The following is a 23,385-nucleotide window of genomic DNA, read 5'->3' on the forward strand; positions in this document are numbered from 1 at the left end:
CAGGACTTCTCCGGAAAGAAACTCAATCGCTGAAGCTTAATTAAGAATAAAAATTTAAGATAATATCAATAGTGATTTTTTTGAAACCAATAAAATTATGTAAAAAAGGAATAATATTCATTAAATAGAACTTTCAATCATTTTTGGTAATTCAGGTTAAAATATTACAAAATTATTTAAGGAAAACCATTACGCTTCATAACTATTTTCCCGCATTGATCAGCTTCGGACAGCTTCTGATCTGCGGTGTCTTTCTGATTTTATATTAAAAGGTATGCGTACAGTTTTGAACTGATTTTTCGCATACGTTAGCTTGGAGTTACAACTCAATACGGCAAAGAGTGGTGTAGCAGATAATCAATTCATCTAAAGCTAAGAAACTTAATTTAATCATAATAGAGAAAAAATTCGTTATATATATTTAACTGGACAGCCAAAATAACATACTAAAAAAGGAAGAAAAATAAGTATGGAAGGGCTAAATGCGGATGTAATCGAAGATTTCACACGCTTGCAACATGCATAGATTAAAGACAATGTAGAGCTTCAGGTACATAAGGCTTATTAGTTTTATGGGGCAAGTTTTCACCCGATTTCTATCACTTTTATTAAGATATCACTTTTATTAAGATAGCTCACATGTTGACCGATGCGCTATAAAGTCACCCAGAAATTCGATAATCTTTACATTAGGTCAGTGGTCGGCATTTCTTAGCACAATTGTGCAAACTAACTTCACACGTACGCTTACGCTCTATCGTTCAGTCGTTGTCGAGCCAGCAACGAATTAACATCACGCAGGACTATACCGCAAAACCAAATATGCCCTGCGAGAAATATTTTACGATTCTAAATGCCTTTGGTGCCATGCAATGCCTTTTATGTTCCAAGTTTTTTAAAGATAATAGGGAATATATCCTTAAAAAACATTTTGTTAATTTTCATCATACTATTAATTATTTAGATTAGATGCTTAATTTTAATTCCAATTTCCACTTTTTTTTCGTGCTCACCAACACAGTGACAGATCCTCTCATGCCGACCACTGCATTAGGTACATATGTATGTATACGCGGGCTAAAAGCGCCCATACACGAGCACACAAGTGCGTTCGATCGGTATGTGTGCGCTTGCGGTTTATCGTGTATGGGCTTGTTCGCGTACCGATCCATGTTCGCGAAAATGTTTGATTTTTTACGATCGGTGCGCGAGCATGTGTATCGTGTATGGCGTTGTCGGCGCACAAAATCTCATTTCTCTCGTGTCGCCGAACAGTGAAGATCGCGGACAATGGCAAGTTTTAAGGGCAGAGCCTGCTTTTCGAGGCTTCAAAAAATCGATTTTGAGGATTTTTTGGGAGGGAAAGAAATAATTGATTCAAGCGAAATTTTTAGGCTTTATAGTTATTTATTTGAACATCTTTCACAAATTTTTTGGATACGAAATCTTTGATATTCTGCCTTTGGGAAGCAATTGCCCGATGCATCTCGCATGTGCAGTTTTCGGACGGCGGGCAGGATGCAGGTGCAGATGAATTTCTATCGGAAACAAAAAATTCAAAGAGATTCATATTTTTTATTAATTTATCTTCTAGTTAAACTAAGAAAATTCCAAAAAAAAAGTGTAAAATTTAAAATTTTATTAAAAATTGAATAAATAGTGGCTTTTGATCAAAAAAATTTTACTTTATGCTGTTTAAAAGTATGTTAAAACTTGACTTTTCTTAAAATTTTTTTTAGTTTAAATAGAAGATAATTTTATGCCAATGATAATAAACTTTTTGCCTAAGCGCTCATACATATAGTGTAAGAAAAATAAAAGTTGGAATAACTTATCGAAATACAAAGAAATATATAAAAGTGCTACTTTAGAAATAAATTCGCCGCTTGCCTGTCGCACATGTTAACTCTCTGAAGAACGAACGCAAAATGGATTTGTGTGCCGTGTATGGGCAAACGAATTCACACCGATCGAACGCACTTGTGTGCTCGTGTATGGGCTCTATAAGGGAAGTATTGGCCCGATTTAACCCATTTCTAACACACAGACATACTATTATTAGGAAAGGAATCTCTCCAACATATTCGGCACCTTGAAGCGTGAACTGGTTTGTTTATTAATTTGTGTACTACATAGATAGCGAAAGAATCAAATGAAATTTTAAATTGTATTATATGGAAGTTGGCTTGTTGGTATCCCGATTTCACTCATTTTACACTGTGCATAGGAATATCAAAAGAATGTTATGAACCGAAGTTGGTTGAAATCGGTCAAGAAAGTCCCGAGATATGTGATATGAATTGTAGTAACTTTGGTGGTTTAGAAGATTTGTACATTGAACCCTTTAGAGGGCGGGGCCACGCACACTTTATCTATGTTTGGATGAGCATGTTTCACCACAGTTAACATCAGGGGACGCGAAAATTGCAGAATTCAGAATTTACAGTGTTAAATGAGAAAAATAATGCTGAATCCGATGTTAAAAAATGTTCGCTTACATATTCGTTTATTTACAATGCGCAAACTAGTCTACATATTAGGACATAAGTATATACATATAGTATATGTATATGTATGTTCAAATTTGCCTATTTCATGATGGTTTTAAAAAAGTCTTTTATTTAACATACATTAGGCCGGGTCGATTTGTGGGGAGGCAAAAAAGTCGCCCATTGCTCTATGAAAATCATATTCTAGGGATCAAAATAAGAAACTTTGCCGAAGGAACCATACCTCTGAAAGGAATTCTGATGTCCCCCAATTTGGGTCGAACTTTTGGGTAGAAGCAAATTTTGAAATAGAATTGAAATTACCATTTCATTCTTATTACCTCTGAAAGTGAGGAGAACTAAAGCAATAACCACTATGGTATTTCAAAAAAAATAATAAGTGAAGTGACCATTCCAAATCAAAAAGTTTACAATGAATCCACCATCCTCTACACCGCAAGATGAAGCAACTACATCAACAACTATCGAAAACCCAATGAGTCATATACCCAAGCATGATGTTACTGTTTTTGGTGTGTCTTCTGATTTGACTGATCTTAATTTACCAACCGATCTGGATATCTTGAGATATTATTTTTACTTAAGCGAACAGAACAAAAAAAGTTTTCCCATAAATCATTCACTATTCAAGTACAAGATAAGTTGATTGGAATTTGGGAAAAACTTGGAATGGAAATAATGCTGAAAAAAAGTGTATGCAATAAATTGAATAAAATGCTTGACAAGTATCAAGAGCAAATCAAGAGAAGAAATAACCCCCAACAATTTACAGAGTATATAAAATCTCTGGAAACAATTTTTTTACATTGGAACATGTAAATGCGATTTGAAGGCAGCTCCATGTGCATGCGGCTGGGTTCCCGAAGGCCTCAAAGAGTTCATGCACGATCAACATAATCAGAGAAGACTAACAATGAATGCATCAATGCCAACATACCAAGATCCCGATGATTCAACATACGCACCGCCACCGGTTCAAGAAGATATGAAGTTCACAATACACAATCGTATCTCTGATTGTTTTAACTTTGCTGAGTAGCATCAGCATTCGGAACCGCTCTTTTGCAAGATTTTAAAATTAAAGATAAGCATGGGAAACCTCTCATTATGGATAAATCGAAAGTTCGCAGAGAAAAAGAGAAATGCAGACAATATGTGCTTCGCAAACGGTAACCAATTTGTTAGCGTTTTTATTCGATGGCAGAAAAAATGATACTTCAACGATAGATAAAATTGATGAAAAGTATCATACTAGGATGGTAAGACAACCTCATCTTGTTATTTTGAGAGAACCCAATTCTGAATTGATTGGTTACGTAAGACTGGAACATGAAACCGCTGAATACAAAACAACCAAATTAAATGGTTTTTTCAACGATAAAATATATCACTGGATACATTAATTGGAATATGCACTGACGGTGAGCCAACAAACACTGGCCCAGACAGTGGAATTATACGACGATTCGAATTGCTGTTAAAAAGACCATTACATTGGTTTGTTTGCCTTCTACACTTCAACGAACTTCCGTTTCGGCATTTGTTTGAAGCTTTGGATAAATCAACCAGCACTGGACCAAGATCGGCAACCGGAAAACTGAGCCGTCAAATCGAAACTTGTGAAACTCTTCCGGTAAGTTATTGCTATCACTCATTTATAATAATTGTCAACCATTTTTAATTATTTTATTATTATATATTTTTAGGTGGTGGACGGCTTCCAGAAAATTGAGTTGCAAAATATGCCGCCTGCTCTAGAAAAAAAGAATTTTCCACCGATTCGAAGTACTTATACGACATGGCCCATGCAATTTCTAGCGGCGTGGTTTCGGTGGATCTGGCTAACATCAAACCAGGGAAAATTGTACATTCTCGGTGGCTCACCAAGGCCGCTAGATTATTGCGATTATATGTGACAACGGAAAATCCAGATGCAAATTTAAGGATTCTGGTTGAATTTATAATTGAATGTTATGTGCCAATGTACTTCAATATCAAGTATTACAGCTCTGTCGTGTACGGCAGTGCATTATTTTTCAAGTTCATTGGTTGGTCACGATTTCTAGAACCTCGGACAACTATCTTGTTGCAGCCAAGATTCGCACCCGCCTCTGTGCAGCGAAAAACGCACGCCACCAAACACAAGGAAAGTTCGACGTCAACAAACTGCAATCACAACAGACAGCCGAACGATTTTCTACTCGGCTTGCACTCCTGCTCTCTGAGAGCACGCGCCAACAACCCGGTATAAGGGAACTGTGGGACGGTATTTCAAATTCCTTACGTACAGCTGCAACCGAAACCATTGGTTTTCGGAAAGTGCAAAAGAACAGCTGGTACGACGAGGAGTGCCGTGTCGCAGCGGAGAGAAAACAGGCTGCCTACCTCGCAACGTTACGATCGACCACTACACGTGCGGGATGGGATAGATACCGAGAGTTGTAGAGGAAAGCGAGGCGCATTTGTAGACAGAAGAAGAAAGAGGCCGAAATGCGTGAGTACGAAGAGCTTGATAAGCTGGCCGACAGGGGTAATGCTCGAAAATTCTGCGAAAAAATGCGGCGGCTACAGAAGGTTTCAAGACCGGAGCATACTCTTGTAGAACCCCTAAAGGTCATCTAGTGACCGATGCCCAGAGCATACTTAAATTATGGAGGGAACACTTCTCCAGCCTGCTGAATGGCAGTGAACGCACAACGCCAGGAGAAGGCGAACCCGATTCCCCAATCGATGACGATGGAGCAGACGTTCCATTACCCGACCATGAAGAAGTTCGAACAGCAATTACCCGCTTGAAGAACAACAAAGCGGCGGGGGCCGATGGATTGCCGCCCGAGCTATTCAAACACGGCGGCGAAGAACTGATAAGGAGCATGCATCAGCTTCTTTGTAAAATATGGTCGGACGAAAGCATGCCCAACGATTGGAATTTAAGTGTACTATGCCCAATCCATAAAAAGGAAACCCCACAATCTGCGCCAACTACCGTGGGATTAGCCTCCTCAACATTGCATATAAGGTTCTATCGAGCGTATTGTGTGAAAGATTAAAGCCCACCGTCAACAAACTGATTGGACCTTATAAGCGGGCTTAAGACCTGTAAAATCAACAACCGACCAGATATTCGCCATGCGCCAAACCTTGGAAAAGACCCGTGAAAGAAGAGTCGACACACACCACCTCTTCGTCGATTTCAAAGCTGCTTTCGACAGCACGAAAAGGAGCTGCCTTTATGCCGCGATGTCTGAATTTGGTATCCCCACAAAACTAATACGGCTGTGTAAACTGACGTTGAGTAACACCAAAAGCTCCGTCAGGATCGGAAACGAAATATCTCCTGTTATCAAACAAACAGTCGTCGCACTCGCGACTTGGCACTCACGTCACTGTTGACAGTCAAACTTTGAAGTTGTAGATAATTTCGTCTATCTTGGAACCAGCGTAAACACCACCAACAATGTCAGCCTGGAAATCCAACGCAGGATTGCTCTTGCCAACAGGTGCTACTTCGGACTGAGTAGGCAATTGAAAAGTAAAGTCCTCTCTCGACGAACAAAAGCTAAACTCTATAAGTCGCTCATAATTCCCGTCCTGCTATATGGTGCAGAGTCTTGGACGATGTCAACGACGGAAGAGTCGACGTTACGAGTTTTCGAGAGAAAAATTCTGCGAAAGATTTATGGTCCTTTGCTCATTGGCTACGGCGAATATCGCATTCGATGGAACGATGAGCTGTTCGAGATGTACGACGACATTGACATAGTTCAGCGAATTAAAAGACAGCGGCTACGCTGGCTATGTCATGTTGACCGAATGGACGAAAACATTCCAGCTCTGAAAGTATTCGACGCAGTTCCCGCCGGGGGAAGCAAAGGAAGAGGAAGACCTCCACTCCGTTGGAAGGACCAAGTGGAGAAGGATCTGGCTTCGCTTGGAATATCCAATTGGCGCCACGTAGCGAAAAGAAGAAACGACTAGCGCGCTGTTGTTAACTCGGCTATAATCGCGTAAGCGGTGTCTACGCCAATTAAGAAGAAGAAGAAGAATATGATTTTCATAGAGCAATGGGCGATTTTTAAATCGACCCGCCCTAACATACATATATGTATAATAAAGTAAGGTGCATATTATTCTCTAAATAGTGTGTATGTATATATGTAGGCATAATTTTCATACAACGGTTAGCTCTTGCACTCGCCACTGTAAACATTTCTCCTTCTGAACTAGCTGTGGTGAAACACGCTCATGGCATTTGGATAGCTTTTGACAATTCACACACACTAGTTGGACCTTCTCTATAATTTACGTTCTTTATTTTGCGGTACTACATACTATACAACCTTGAGGTAAAAGTATAAAAATTTATTCAAATCATAATAATATCGAAATTATGTACTCTGATACAGACACAAGTCTCTAAATATGAGATTTTAAGTTAGATAAATGTTTGTGACTTGACACGATTTTGCAATTCAGTACGCGAAAGTCTGAATTGGAAACGAATAGATCTAAGCAACTGTCACATTTCGTTATTTAAAGATGTATAAAAAACCTGAATTAAAATTAACATGTTGATAACAATTATTATATTTTCTATAACTCAGTCAAAAAGCATAATCTATATATATAAAAATGAATCCCTTTTTCCTTTGGTCACGGCATCACGCGTGAATGGCTGGACCGATTTCACTAATTCTTTTTTGTTGTATTTGTTATTATTAGGAGAAGGTTCTTATGTAAGAAAAACTTAAGAAAGTTGCGCAGGAAACTAGAACATCTCACTTTTATAATAGAATAATGTGTCACACGCAGTTATATTCACGTAGTTGCCATTAAAACAAAGAATCGTAGTTTACATGCTCTTTGCAAATACATATATCGGTCGGAGTTGGTCTTTGGTCGGAATTATAATAACAAAACACCTACATAATTCATTTACCATTTCTTAGTGTACTTTTCATATTGGTTTCTACGGGATAATTTGTACTGTGTGTGAATATAGTGTTGAAAAGTTTTGATAGACCATTTTAATAATTTTACAAAAAAATAGGTACTATAGTATTTTTTCATTTTCAGTTGAATTTTTGTTTCTAAAAATTCCGGCAATAAACGTACAAACTTAAGTCGCAGAACCCGTAATGCTGCAAGTCAAAGAAATACAAGAGCAAATCAAACTGATGAGCAACGTGATAAAGTTGATCGGAATCGATGGAACCGGAACCAACAAAATTAAAGTGTTGCGTTTAACCCCTATAGAGTTGCATTTAATTATAACAAAGAAAATGACTGCATATCATTGCTATTGGACCAATGAACGTTGTTTGTCAATATTTAAGTTTAAAAATGATGCCCCTGGATTGTGTTGCTCGAACGGTCAAGTCAAATTGACGCCGTTGGTACCGCCACCAAATCCATTACATTCATTGGTTTCCGGGAATGAGTCAGATTCCAGACATTTTTTAACTCATATACAGCAATACAATAATTGCTTTCAAATGACATCATTTGGCGCTACAAAAGTTATTCAAGAAAATTTTATGCCAACTTTTAAGGTAAGTGTATTGAAAAACGTTTACCACTATTGTGGACAGTTTTCAATTGTAATGGTGTATCATTTGAAATGGCTTAAAGTACATACATATGTGGCTCTGTGAATTGCTTTAAGTAGCCAGAAGTAATTGTGTTAAAAAAGTTGATGGGGGAAATGGTAGTGCTGACAAAGAATTTTGAGAGTCACTTGGTGGTTTGAACAGTTCACTTTACAATACAATTCACTGTTCAATATGTATATGTAATACGATAATGTTTACCTTTGCAGATTCAAGGACAAATATGTCATCGAACTGATTCCTTATTACCAGTGCCGGATAGTGACTATAAATTTTTTCAAATTTATTTCATCGGCTATTCAGCAAGAAAAGTCGATCAGCGTTGTGCACCAAACAATTCTGTGAAAAGACCAGTCGTGGAACAGCTTCAATTATTGTTCCATCAACACAACGCATTGATTGTATTATTCAAGACCGCATTAGATCACACGCCATCTGATAACCACAAAATTGTTATCAAAGCCGATAAGACGCCTGCAGAACAACACATAAGACGTTTTAATGCCCCAACAGTCGATGAAGTCGCTATTGTCATTGTGGGTGAAAATGTAGAAAACCCAGGTATTGTTTTACACCGGCGTAACAATCAACTGCAGCGTGTGTCCGAAACACATCGATCATATAATGCTTTACAATATCCTATCTTATTTTGGCAAGGTGAAGATGGGTATCATTTTTTAATAAAGATGATAATTCCAGTTACAGGTTAATAGACATTTAATGTTTTTAATGTTTATCCCAGCCTTAAGTAATTTATATAATTTGAACACAAAAATATGGATTTTAGGTTCTGAAACTAACAAAAAAGTTAGTTCAATGAATTATTATTATTCATACATACTGATGGTTCGAGAAATAGAGGTCAATCACATTTTAAAATGTCGGCGTTTCTTTCACCAATATGCTGTCGATATGTACATACATATGTATGTAAAAGTAGAAACTGAGCGATTAACGTTTATCAGGTTGAACAAGGCAAAACTCCGTTCTGAGGAATACATACATCTTCGGTATGCCATCAATGCTGATGGAAATGCCCAGAATGTAAGCAGAACAACTATTCTCCCATCAACATATGTACGTCAGAAGTCCACGACATATGCATGAAAATGCTCAGGCTGCTATGTCATATGTACTTCATTATGGGACACCAGATTTGTTTATAATATTCACATCCAATCTACGGTGGACAGAAATTCGGCAAGAATTATTTATTGGCCAATCACCCATTGATAGACTCTACATCACAGCAAGGGTATTAAAAAAAAAATTAAAATCACTCATGGATTTCATTGTTAAACAGCGTGTGTTCGGGGAAACGCGCTGTTGGATGTATTTAGTAGAGTGGCAGAAACGCGGATTATCCAATGCTCACATCCTTATTTGGTTGGTAGAGACAATAAGACCAAATGAAAATGATGATGTGATATCTGCGGAAATTCCCGATAATGATGAAGATCCATTTTTACATGAGATTGTTACAAAAAATATGATCCATGGTCCCTATGGAATATTAAATCCCATTTCTCCATGTATGGTTAACGGAAAATGTTCAAAGCTTTCCAAGACAGTTGGTATCAGAAACTATTAGTGGAAATGATGGTTATCCACTTTACCGGCGGCGAAGCACTGATAACAATGGGAGTTTAACAAATGTCAAAGTAAATCAGCAGGATATTGAAGTTGATAATCGTTGGGTTGTTCCATTTTCGTTACTCTCCAAGACATTTAAAGAACACATAAATTTAGAATTTCGCCATTCCGTAAAATCTATAAAATATATCTGCAAGAATGTAAATAAAGGTAGTGACATGGCTGTGTTCGAAGTTGCTGCTGAAAATTCTAACGATGAGATCACTCATTTTAGACGTAAGCAAGGCTAAGCGGTTCCCGGTTATCCGGATGTGCGTATATATACAGTTAATCATATATGCTTCTTTTTGCGGTTGTTGTTGGTAAATGTGCGTAGGCCAACGTCATTTGAGTCACTACGGACTGTTAATTCTACAGTATTCCCAACATATCGTGCTGCATGTGAAGAACTAAATTTACTTGAAAACGATACTCATTGGGAGACAACAATCGTTGAAGCAATTATATCTGCATCTCCAAGTCAGATATGAACATTACTGGCTATCATCATTTCGACATACTTACCATCGAACGCATCTACCCTGTGGCACAAATACAAGGATAGTATGTCAGAAGACGTTTTACATCGGATTCGTGTCAGTTCGAGAAATCCCGACCTTCAGATTAATAAGGAAATTCAGAGTCGGGCTTTTACCTTGAGCGAAGACATGTGTTACCTCATGTGCGGTAATTTATTAGTCAGGTTAGGAATGAAAGCGCCAAATTGTGAAAGGAATGTGAATATGATCACCAGGAAGTAGATTTAATAGCTCAAACGAATGTACCCCTGTTGAATCACCAACAAAAGGAAGTTTATAATACATTGATGACGGTCATTGGTAATGGAAATCATAGTTTTTATTTCCTGAATGCTTCTGGTGGTACTGGTAAGACATTTCTCATGTCAGTAGTTTAAGCCACTGCGAGATCCAAAATTGCGGTGGCAGTTGCTTCTTCGGCTCATTCAGCAATAAAATTGCCTAAATCCACAAACTATTGAAGAACCAACATGTAATATTGGCCAAAGTTTTAACACCATCGAAAGTCATCATCTGGGACGAATACACAATGGCATATAAACCAGCATTGGAAGCATAAAACGGAACATTAAAAGATCTACACAATGACTCGAGATGTTTTGGAGGCGCGATGATTTTACTGTCTGAAGATTTCCGCCGAACACTACCAGGAATACCAAGATCAACTGCTGCAGACGAAATAAACGCTTGTCTCAAATCATCGAATCTATGGCGCTTTGTGAAGAAACTTCAGCTGACAGCAAACATGAGAGTTGCATTGCTGAACGATACATCCGCTGACGATGTCTCTAAGCAATTACTGACTATCGGTAATGGTCGAATACATGTCGACAAATCTAGCGTATTGATTTTATTTCCACAGAATTTCTGTAACTTTGTCTCATCAAAAGACGAACTGATCAACAAAGTATTCCCAAACATCATTACTAACCAGAAAAATAATGAATGGTTGAGTTAGCGAGCAATTTTGGCGGCTAAGAATAAAGATGTAGATGATTTACTTGTAAACTTCATAATTCATTGATACACTTCATTCCTTCAAATCCATTGACTGTGTAACAAATGAAGATTAAGCTACTAACTATCCAATTGAATTTAAAAATTCCCTGTATATGCCAGACTTACCACCGCACAATTTACGACTAAAGGTTGGATCCGTAGTAACCATGCTTCGAAACATAATGTGATTTATGCGACGATACTCGAAGGTGAGGAAGTTCTCATTCCAAGGATCCCGATGGTCCCAACCGACATGCCGTTTGAGTTTAAACGACTTCAATTTATGATACGTCTTGCATTCGCCATGACCATGAACAAGTCCCAAGGTCAATCCTTAAAAGTCTGTGGTCTGAATCTAGAAAATTGCTGTTTTTCCCATGGTCAGTCACATATGACATGTTCACGGGTCGGAAGACCATCTACGTTATTTGTTCTTGCATCTTATAATAAAACAAAAATTTCGTCTATCGTAAGGTGCTTCACTAAAAAGAAGAACCCATGTACTAAAATACATGACCAATAAAAAATCCTTAAAATGCTTGCATTTTTAATTTAATTTTGATAGAATTGAAGGAAGTGAAGCGATAAAGATAGAAGTGGGAAACACTTATAATGAATTGAAGGTGATTTGGGAATCAGCCTTTAATTGGACTGAAGTTGACATAGCCGAACTTTGTCATTGTCGAGGTGAAGGTATTTGTAAAATACTAAGTACAACCACTTTATAAATATGTTAAAAATGAAAATACGAAATATTAAATCTAATTTTTGAATTTGGGGTGAAGAAACTACTAAAAAAACTAGATCGATTATTGCGCATATCATTTGATGATTCTTAAAATGATGACAGTTATTTGTTGCGGTTTCATCAATTGTTTCAGCAGTATTGCGTCGGCAAGTTCATCAAATTAGAAATGGAGGGTCTAACTTTAATTAGATTGAATAAAGGTGAATTGCGTTCTGAAGAGTATATCCATCTACCATCTACATCCACTAATTAGCAACAATGGTTATCCACTGTTTCGACGTCGATCACCAGATGATAATGATCGAACTACCACAGAACAGAATGGTTTCGTTGTCGCCAGATTGTACCGGATACGCTTCGCCTTTGGCAACGAAAGAAAATTATAATGTTCCTCAACGTATGATCTGCTAAAGCGATCCGTTAGCACGAGCTTTGCTTTACTCGGAGATACCACGTTATTACAATGCTTCATTGAAGAAGTTTCAACGACGAAAGCGAGGGTAAACGGTTCCTGGTTATCCGAATGTATAAATAATTCAAATAATGATGAATACTTCTTTTTGTGGTTGTTGACCCTTTTTGTGGTTGTTTGCTTATTTCCAGTGTTAGAAAGTCGTTGGAATTTTACTAAATGGCAGCACAAAAAATAAATAAAACTAAGCGAATGGCATTTCCATTTATATTTTCTTATTGGGAAATATGCTATTAACAGCTGTTTTTTGTTTACCATCAGCAAATTAAAACCGAAATAAAAAGCATCGAAAAGCATTACAAAGCATCAAAAATCATCAATAATTATCAAAAATTATTATTTATACAAAGAATTTTTTTAACCCTTAAAATTCGGATTACTTAATAAGCACATATACATACCTTCAATAAAGTCCATTTCCTGAATAGCAGAACTTATTTTAAATTCGATTATTTTGCTTTTTAAACTTTGTTTAGGCATTTTATAAGTAGGAATTTTATTGAACTAGAATTGTAAACAATGAACAGCTGTTTGTGTAAAAATAAGCAAATAACCATACATAGGATGTTCATGGAGCACAGAGGTTATTTTTAATTTAATAATCACATAACCCGATAATCACCTTACCGTGAACAGCCTAATTAAAATCCAAAACCTGCTTATTTCTTTCACCTAAGGCAAAACAGAGTTCGCCGGGTCCTCAGTACCATAATATATTACTAATTATCTGGCTGACATTATAACAGATAAATTCCAAACCAGTGTGAACAACTTTTTGGTTGGAATTAAATTTAAAATCTAAATAAAATATATACAGAAATTTAACCAAAATGCCGCTCTCAAATGTTTGCGCCCTAAGCATTTGCTTAACTTGCCTTAATGGGCAGGCTGGTCCTGCTGTGTCGAAATAATAGTAAGGAATTGTAGAGAAACTTAAAACAAAGAATAGATATGACAAGTGAAGGCAGACTAATAATAAAACTGCAAATTAATATAAAAACTTTGTATTAATAGTATTATACGCAAATCGATTGAAACATTCAAATAAATTCATATATATAAATGAACACATAAAATTATTTCAATTTTATTAAAGTATCATCTTATTATATTGTTCAAATTGTGTTTATAAAAAAAAAATCTTTTGAATAATCGGAATATTTTTGTGCATTATAAATCAATGAATGAAAGCGGGCAAAGGTGAAAAATATCGACGATAGTACCAGTGAAAAAATAAAAAAATAGACTCACAAATCTGAAGAGTGTTGTCCGTCAAATAAACTTGCCTACGATAAAACCGAGGGGGGTTGCACTCCGGGAGTGCAGACAGAAGTGAAAACTTGAACTTATATTTTTATTGTGTTCTCTGTCTCACATACCCAAGAATATGAAGACATAAATATATGAATGTATGCATGTCCATGATGATACTCCCAACCACAGCACTGTGATATTTTCATGCTTCAATTTTTGCTTTGAACCAGGCAATCTCAATGTATGCAAATACATACATATGTATACTTTTTTTGCCGTCGGAATTTCCATATTGTCACGTAAACATAATTATGATATGAGTACAATTTTGTATGAATGCATGAATAGTAATATTTATAGCCAATTTGGAATTGCATATTTAATAATTTTATTTGATTTTTACATAATATACTATACTAATAAATATTTTTGTATTATGTTTCTTAGTAATAGAAATTGAATTTATCACAACAATATACATACATATAAATATATCGTCTATCATATTAATCTTATTATCTGCTCATATGATTGCAAGTATACGCATGTGCGCATTCAGAAATTCAAATCATGATTTTATCACTTATCAACATTACATGTGCGCGGATTGTTCTGCATGTTCATATACATTCATTTATACTTATACATAATAATGCACAAGCATACAAACATGCATATGCGTACACATGTGGATATGCCACCAACATTGTTCTACAAAAACAATTGTCTCAAATAACAGAAGCATCACAGGTCAATATGGGCGCCAAATTGGCGAAGGACAAATGTAGTATAAATTTATATAAATAAAAATGTATGTACGCGCATAACTCAATAACGCCTGGACCAATTTGGCCAATTCTTTTTCTTAAATGTTTGTTGAAGTTCAAGGATGGTTTTTACGGCGAGAAAAATTCGAATAGTTTCCGGAAAACCCCTAAAAACAGCCCTTTTCTTTTCCCCATACAAACGTTACAATAAATATGAATGTTTGTTTGTTAGTAACACTAAGAGAACGGTTGAACCAATCTTAATGAAATTTTTAAAGGTTGTTTGTTGTGGATCGGGAAAGGTTTAGAAACAAAATACCTTATACTTTTCATGAGGAGAAGTCGGAAAATTGGACAATTCCAAAAAGTAACATTTTCCATACACATTTTTTGCAATTTTTGTTTGTTTTGTTTTTCAATATTTTGATTTGTAAATTATTTGAATTGTTCAATTGCGGTCGCTTACTTTTTTATTCCGGCTATCCAAAGGAAAAATTATTGAAGATTATTCAGTGAAAACTTTATGTATGTTTGAGACGATGTGATCAAATACAGATTGAAATTTGTTACGAAGCCACGAAGAGGTGGCACTAATATTGGTCGGCGTTCTTTTTGCCATCAACGTATGGCAGCCCAAAGAAAGGCAAAAAGTACTCCCAAAATGAGATGACATACGTGCGGAATTATGGATCGCGGTGAATCAGCTAGCGATCGTAACGATATCACAGCACGACTTTTTAAACAATACCTGCGATATTTGATGGTCTTTATCTTGAAGCAACCTATGGTATATATGATGCTGTTAGATGCTGAATGTGTTCTGTTGATTAGCAAAAAAGAGGTTTGCCGCACGAACACATTCATCTTTGGATGCGGATGGTGATTACACCAGATCAAATTGATGAAATCATTTCATGCGGAAATTCCTGATTCAGAGATAGATCCAGAATTATATGAAGTGGTGAAAACCAATATGATTCATGGACCTTGCGAACCTTACAATCCCACTTTGGTTTGTATGTTTGACAATAAATGCACGAAACACTACTCATGTGCTTTTCTTTCGGAAACGGGAATGGGAAATGATGGATATTCACTGTATCGGCGTCACTCACCAGACGACAATGGCAGAACATTTAGCATTTAGAGGCGTGAATATCGACGTTAACAACACATCGAAGTTGACAACACATGGGTCGTACCATATTCGGCCCTTTTGTTTAATTCACATTCAAAACTCATGTCAATGTTGAATATCGATCGAATCGATCAAATACGTTTGCAAGTACGTCACCAAAGAAAGCAACATAGCGGTTATTGGCCTTGAACGATATGAGATCAGCAGTATCAAATGGGTCGATATGTGAACTGCAATAAAGCGCTTTGTAGGATATTTACTTTTGCAATTCATGAAAGTTTTCCGACTGTTTTGCGTCTCGCGGTTCAACTTCATTTAAGTCATCGCGTATTGTGAATGGTACAGAGTGTGCAACATTTTGAGAAGCATGCCAGCAGTAGCATTTGCTGGAACATGATAATCACTGGAAACAGACGAAGGACAATGCGATAGTACTTCGCATGCCACTGAAGTTCGCATACTTTTCGCGAAGATCATTTCGACATATCCGCCTTTAAATTCGCGTTAATTATGGGATACGAAAAATGACATTGCCGATGACATTTTACATTGTATTCGCTAAGAATTGGAAATGGGCAAATTTCGGTTGATACTTCCAGTGGTTTGATATCAATTTCACCTCCCTTTTGTCAAATCACTTCAACGGAAGATGAACTCATCACGAATGTTTATCCGAACATTGGCCAAATTATCGTAACTGCGATAGCTTGAGTGCACGAGCAATTTTAGCTGCCAAAATTACCGATGTTAGTGATTTAAACTGGGATTCAAAGTCAAGTTCCGGGAGGTTTGCGCTCATATAAATCGATCGATCGTCTTGACAAGGAAGACGAAATCGTAAATTACCCAGTGGAATTTCCAAATACCATACCAAGCCTGCCCCAGCATCATTTGCGTCTTAAAGTTGGATCTGTCATTATTACGTTTCACACAATCTTCATGCGCCGAAACTGTGTAATGGAACCCGACTGATTATGAGGCAGTTATCGACTACAAGGGACAGCCATTTCAGTTTAAACGTATTCAATTTCCAGGGAAAATTGCCTTCGCGTTGACAATCAACAGGACACAAGGAAATCGGGAAATGCTATGTTTTTCACACGGCCAGATATATGTGGCGTGTTGACGAGTTGGAAACCCATCTTCTCTGTATATTTACGCACCAGAATAGAAATCAAAAGATTATGTTTATTAAGTTGCGCTACATTAAAAAAAATGTAGAAAGATCGAAAATAAATCATTTTCGACACAATATAATTTCAACTTTTTTTCATTTCAAAACACATAATTTCACGCAGGACAACGGCTGCGGGGTCAGCTAGTTTTACAATAAAAACGATCTCATTCATAACCGCAGGCGATAATTCCACAAGCTATCTCGCTTCATTCATAAAAACAGACGCCGTAACATCTCCCCGAGCATGCCTTTGCCAACAAACGTCTTTTCGCGACGATGGCAAATGCTAAAAATCATAAATTGAACAACTTTCTGATGCCTCTTCGCAGAAAGAAGTGAGAAAAGTGGCAACAACGCAGTTGTCGATTTATAATATTTATCTATTCTAAAATATTTTTCCGTGACTCGCAAAAATCTGCGTCAATATGCATTCACGCTCATACGTATACATATAGTACATACATATTTACGCACGTTTATAGGCAAAGCTGTTACAGCGGCAAGGGAAGCGTTGACAATCGGCGGCCATTCGTTTATTTTTTTCGGCACAGCTTGGATTTTCTATCATCACACAAGTGCTGAACACAATGAGCGCGACAAACTGCAAACGACATCTGTCAAATATTAGAATACACACGTTCTTAGGGACACAGTTATTGAGCCAGCTGCACAACTACATAACTTTGAATATTTTAATATTTGACAGATGTCGCTTACAGTCTGTCGCGCTCAATGTGTTCAGCACTTGACTCTTTGACAAAACGCCAGTTTCGGTCATTGGTTGACCGACAACGGAGATGCGAAAGATGCGTGCGACACTTGTTATTATGAATGTATGTACATATGTATGTGGCTCGAGTTTGCTTTCGTAAACATACAGACAAATGTGCCAATGAAATAATATATGTATGTACATACTTATATGCCATAGAAATTCTATTGGTGCAAATATGGAAATGATAACGAAATAATGCGAATATGCAAATTTCATGAAGCTCAACAATTTTCTTTGAAGAAAAATATAAATATAACTTTTTTGAAATAATTAAAAAACCAAAAAATATAATTAAATTATTTTTTACCTAATTTTTCACGATTTTGTAAAAAAATTAAAATTTTTATCATTTTTCTGAAAAAAATGGTTCATATGATACAAGATAAATCACGCATACATATGTGACTCAGAGAATGCTTCTTTACATTCTTTGTGTGACTTTGTATATTTTTCTTCAAAGCATTTCTCTTTATTCATTCTCGCATGAATTCAGTTGTTTTACATATATTTCTGCCAGAGAACGTGCTCATTTCTGCTAAATAGCAGCGAGAATGGTGAAATTCTGCATCGCAATCTTATAAGTTCTGTTAGTCGTCCAATCGAACATCATACAGAATTCAATTTGCACCTTCTCTATGTCTTTATGTTCTCTGTCTGAGTATACATATTGGTATGTAATCTCGTCTGTCGCGTGAGCACTAACGAATGCCCATGCAAAGAGCGCGTATAGTATACATACATATTTATATTATAAGAATACACGCGGAGTATATCTGTGTAAAATCTCATCTGTCGCGAGAATGGCTGAAAATGCTCACCCACAAAAGTGCCCAACGCACCATAAGAAGTTTTCACTTCAAAAATAATGAAAGTAGCCTTCAAGAATATGCTTGTGAAATACCTAAAAGAAAACAAATTAAGAGGAAAAGATCAATAGTGGTTTAGAAAAAAACACTCATAGAAAGCGACTAAAAATTGATTAAAAAAAACGTTTATTTTGGAATTAGAAAGAACATTTGAAATAGTCGATCGTGATATTCTGACTAGAAAACTTTAAACGGTGGTAATTCGTGAAAACGAGCTGAAGTAGTATCAAAGTTATTTGACAGATAGAAAGCAACAATTAGTCATAGATTCTTTCACAATGCTATTTCCTTATGGATTAGCACAAGGCAATAATATTACTGAGGTACATAAACGATATTATTGATACAGTAAAATATAATACTACAAGATTAAAATTTAATTGTTTGCAGATAATGCGCTACTTTGCACTAGTGGGATACATTACACCAGCTAGTTCAAAATTACAAAACGATGTTTTATATAAATTGTTATGTGCAAATATTTTAAAATTTAATGTATGTATGTAACAAAAACAAAATGCATGATTATTAATCGAAAAATTTCGAGCGAGCGTAATATATTTGAACTAGAAGTAAACAATGAAATAAAAGAACTTTTAAAATATCTAAAATATATAGGCATTATAATTAATAACAAACTTAAATTCGACGAAAACAATTAAGTAAAATAATTATATGTGCAAATTGTTTTTCTCTATAACTTGTGAGCAGCTAACGGCACAACAGACATTTTTGGTATAGATGTTTTCTTGTAATTACTTTATAGTTAAGCATCATTTAAAAAGTTATGCCTACACAGTATTCATAGTACTGTTATTTTGAATGAAGTAAGTCGCAATTTACTTATGAAATATTTATATGTGCAAAATGAACTATTTGTGTTCTGACTGGTACCAAGTAAACATATTAGTAGATAAGGCATAGATTAAATTACATTTTTTTGAATTCCTTGTAAAAAGCCATGTGGAGCTGAATTATTATTATTGCACCAAGGGGAAAATTCTGCAATTCGTGCACCGTGCAAGGGTTTTGCAAGAGCAAGAGAATCCCCCTTATGAGTTTCAGGCAAATAAAAGAGGAAATTGATCTTAATGTCAAATAATAAGAAAATATTTATGCATTAAATATGAAAATCGAGTACTAAACCATGCCTTAGCAACGTCATAAAATACACGAATTGCATTTTATGAAAAATATAAATTTTGCGACGAAGAATTTGAGTCTGTGGTTTTCAATGACGAAAAGAAATTTAATTTGAATGCATCAGATGGTCTTCATAAATATTGGATTTGAGACGAAAGCATGCCATACACACGTTCATGGCGGCAGATCGTTCATGGTAGGGGCATCAATTTCATCAAAAGGCAAGTCCAAAATATGCTTTGTACCAAGCAAGATTAATGCAGAAATCTACATTGATTTGTTAGAAAATAAAATCGAAGATCTGTGGGAATTCTTTTATGTATTTATGTATTTTTCAAGCAGTTTTATTTTCTTAGCAACTAAAACATGCAGTTTTGGCTAAATGGAATAAAATTGATATGTTCGTGCTAAAAAAGCTGCTGGAGTCCATGCCTCATCGTGTCCAATTGGTGAAAATATAATCTGTTATTTAAAAATTCAATACTATTTGCTTTATAAAAAAAAGATATGTCCTTGTATTGAAATATGCGCCGTTCATACATTTGCAAAACAAATTGGATTTATGAAAAGCTCTTCCATGAGATTAATTTTAAATGAAAAAAAACATATGTACCGTTGAGTGAAATGCTTATAACATTAAACTTGTTAAATATAAAGCAATTAATATGTGATCACACTATGACAAAATGTTGTAATGTACCGGAAAAGATAACCATTTATGTTGAATACATAAATGAAACGCATGACATTAATACAGGGAACAAAAATAATTCTAGGTTGTCATCATTCGCAATTGAAATAGATAAGCCTAATCTAATTTAAAAATATTTTAATTTTAGCAATGAACACTTACAAAAGTTGTGTTATTGTTGCTGTTTTTAAACTCCTTTCTTTTTCCATACTGTAAAACCTTAAATATGAACTGAAATTTCATAAATTTGTATTAAACTAGGCTTTGAGAGTAATAATAACACTTATTTACAGTAATTTTGCGACTGTGATATTACAGCCGCTGAGATGAGTCTGTTATGTTGATGGTGTCAATTTCGCGAGCAGTTTTTGCTATATACTATAGGCTATGTTCGTAAATGCATCATGACGCGCATCATGACGATTGCATAACAAACAGAACGTTCAGAAATGCAATATTGCAACACTGCAATAATCAAGCGTTCAAAAAAGCAACACTTCTATCAACTGTCATACATAATTTCTATCAAAAAATTGTTTACTGCATTTAACTACGATGTCTGACGAAAAGTAGTGCAAAACTGTTTTATTTTAATTTTTGTATTGGAATTTAGTTAAATTATGTTAATAATAATTGTATAAATTATTATTTTTAAATTTTTAGTGAAAATCTCAGTAATGCGGAGACGCAGTTATTGCTGAGAGTACGGTTGAATATGTCCTCGGGAAACGACTTTATTGTTTTAATAAATGATTTGTTTTTAGGTATTTTTCTTTTTAAAGACAAACATTTGTACCTACATACAAATTTTTCTTTTTAACTTCAATACCCTTCTTTTTCTTAAATTTAAAGAAAATCTATCATTTCTTTGCTCACAAATTTCGTCTAGTGTTAGATTCAGCAAAATTTCCATTTTAGTACTATACGCGTTCAAAAATGCAAACAAATGTATCTGCAAATTGTCAAAAATTGTATAAGAAGTATCAAACGTCAAACTTGCAGTGTTGCTACTGTTGCTTATGCTGCAAGTCATGATGCATTTACGAACATAGCCATAGTATGCTGCCAGTTTATCCCGCAATCAAAGAAAAGAATTACTAAATTCACAAAGCTTATCGCAAATATTTTGCGTGTGTTGTTGGCGATCAAAATACGGAGTGAGCTCCTCACGTGTGTTGTCAAACTTGTGCTGAAAATTTATATAACTGGTTTCAAGGTAAACCATATTTTTATGGTTCCAATGATTTGGCGAAAACCGACGAACTATTGCATCAACTGCTACTGTTGTATGATAAAAGTGTCTAGTTTTTAATGAAAAACAACCTAATATTGAATATCCAGAGACTCCCTCCTAGCAACAATATCTGTTCCTCACTGGAACAAGGCTTACCTGCTCTAGCTCGCCCAGTAAATTGGGATATGATGATGAAGGAGAACCTACTCCTACCTACTCCTCCAAATACAACCAACAAAGGACCCCATGTAATCGAACAAGCTGAGATCTTCACTAGTCCATAAATCATTTTGAGCTATTGCGTTGCCTGGCATCAGGAACGAAAGTAATAATGTTAAGGTTCCGTAACCAGGTGCTACCCTCATTTTCACCATGCAAGATCAAATTTGTGTTTTTATTAGTTCAAATGATGTTTTGGAAAGATAGGGCTTTGCGATAAGCTGAAGGCGGTTTTGCTTTACAATGACAACAAAAGGCACTCTATTCATCTTGCACACGTAGAAAGAAGCTTACGAAAGTATATCACAGATTCAATAAAAGAGTGTCCTCAGAGAAGTCGATTTATCGCAGGCCAGGCTAAGGACATACCTATCATTGATCGCAAAAAAGATTTGTTACCAACATTACTTATTAACCTTGGGTTGATGAAAAAATTTTTGAAGCCTTGGATAAATGCGGAGATGCATTAAAATACCTTAAACAAATTTTTCCTAAGCTAAGCGATGCCAAGATTAAAGAAGGCATATATGTAGAATGTTCCAAAAGTACTAGAAGATGAGAAATTCTATCAGACATTAAGTAATCTTGAATTGGCTACGTGGAAGTCATTTAATACAATTTTTCTGAATTTTTAAGAAATAGAAAAGTAGAAACCTAAGTAAAACTTGCAAAAGAATTACTAGAGCACTGTTGCAAATTTCCCTCCTATAACAATTAACATTCTTTCCTGTAAAATAGGGTGCGGTTAGCGATGACGAAAGAAAAAGGTTTCGGCAATGATGGGAGATTACAGTTGGTTCCTTATGAGGAAAATCGAACAGCACTATAAGCGAAAGTCAGCATTTGCGAAAAAAAATTGTCTACAATAGATTTATTATAAATTTATTTTGGATCCGTTGTTATTTTTAAAATAACTATTTTATTTCAAATTAGTATATAAATTATACGACAACCTCAGAAAAAATGCATGCACTCTATAACACAAAACAATCTGTAAGTGATAGAAAATAAAAAATATAATGGGAAACACAAAAAAGAATGTCCGTTTATGCTGTAATATGTCATGCCTTTGCAAATATATCAACCCAACCTTTAACATAGGTACTTATGTATGTATACCTGCCAATTTACTCTTATTTTAATTTTTGGAATAATTTTTATGTAAAGCCTCTCTAAAATATTAAAAATTAGATGTTAATATTTATTAAATAATAACAGACGATCGAAAATTGATTACTCCAGTTAATGTGAATGGTATAATAACTCCCATCTTCTTGGTTTATACATTATCTTAAACTAATTAAACGAAAAAAGGACGATTAATACGTGAAACTTTAATGAAATGGAATACATTTTCTTTATCTCAGTAAATTTTGTTTGTAAATCAGCGGGAAAGACCTTTTGAACATACATGCACATCATAAATCCATTCTAAAACAATGTACTGATATTAATATTTAGTCAAGTTCAGTATAGACTTTTGTCCGCTGAAAAAACTTCCACGCCTTAATAATACATCATAGCTAAAGCGTACCCTAAAAATCTTACAAATTTTATTATTGTACTTTTATATTAATAAACAATATTTATTAAATAAAGAAATTAGAAGAGT

General features: G+C 35.3%; 1 protein-coding gene across 2 annotated transcripts in view; it reads right to left on the minus strand.

Annotated features, from left to right (window-relative positions):
- LOC120781387 (cyclin-dependent kinase 5 activator 1) overlaps positions 1 to 23,385 on the minus strand; it is a 316,650-nt gene that overhangs the window by 292,644 nt on the left and 621 nt on the right. The gene's annotated exons all lie outside the window — the stretch shown is intronic.

This window comes from Bactrocera tryoni, unplaced genomic scaffold (assembly GCF_016617805.1).
Source record: "Bactrocera tryoni isolate S06 unplaced genomic scaffold, CSIRO_BtryS06_freeze2 scaffold_7, whole genome shotgun sequence".
NCBI classification, from domain to species: Eukaryota; Metazoa; Arthropoda; class Insecta; order Diptera; family Tephritidae; genus Bactrocera; species Bactrocera tryoni.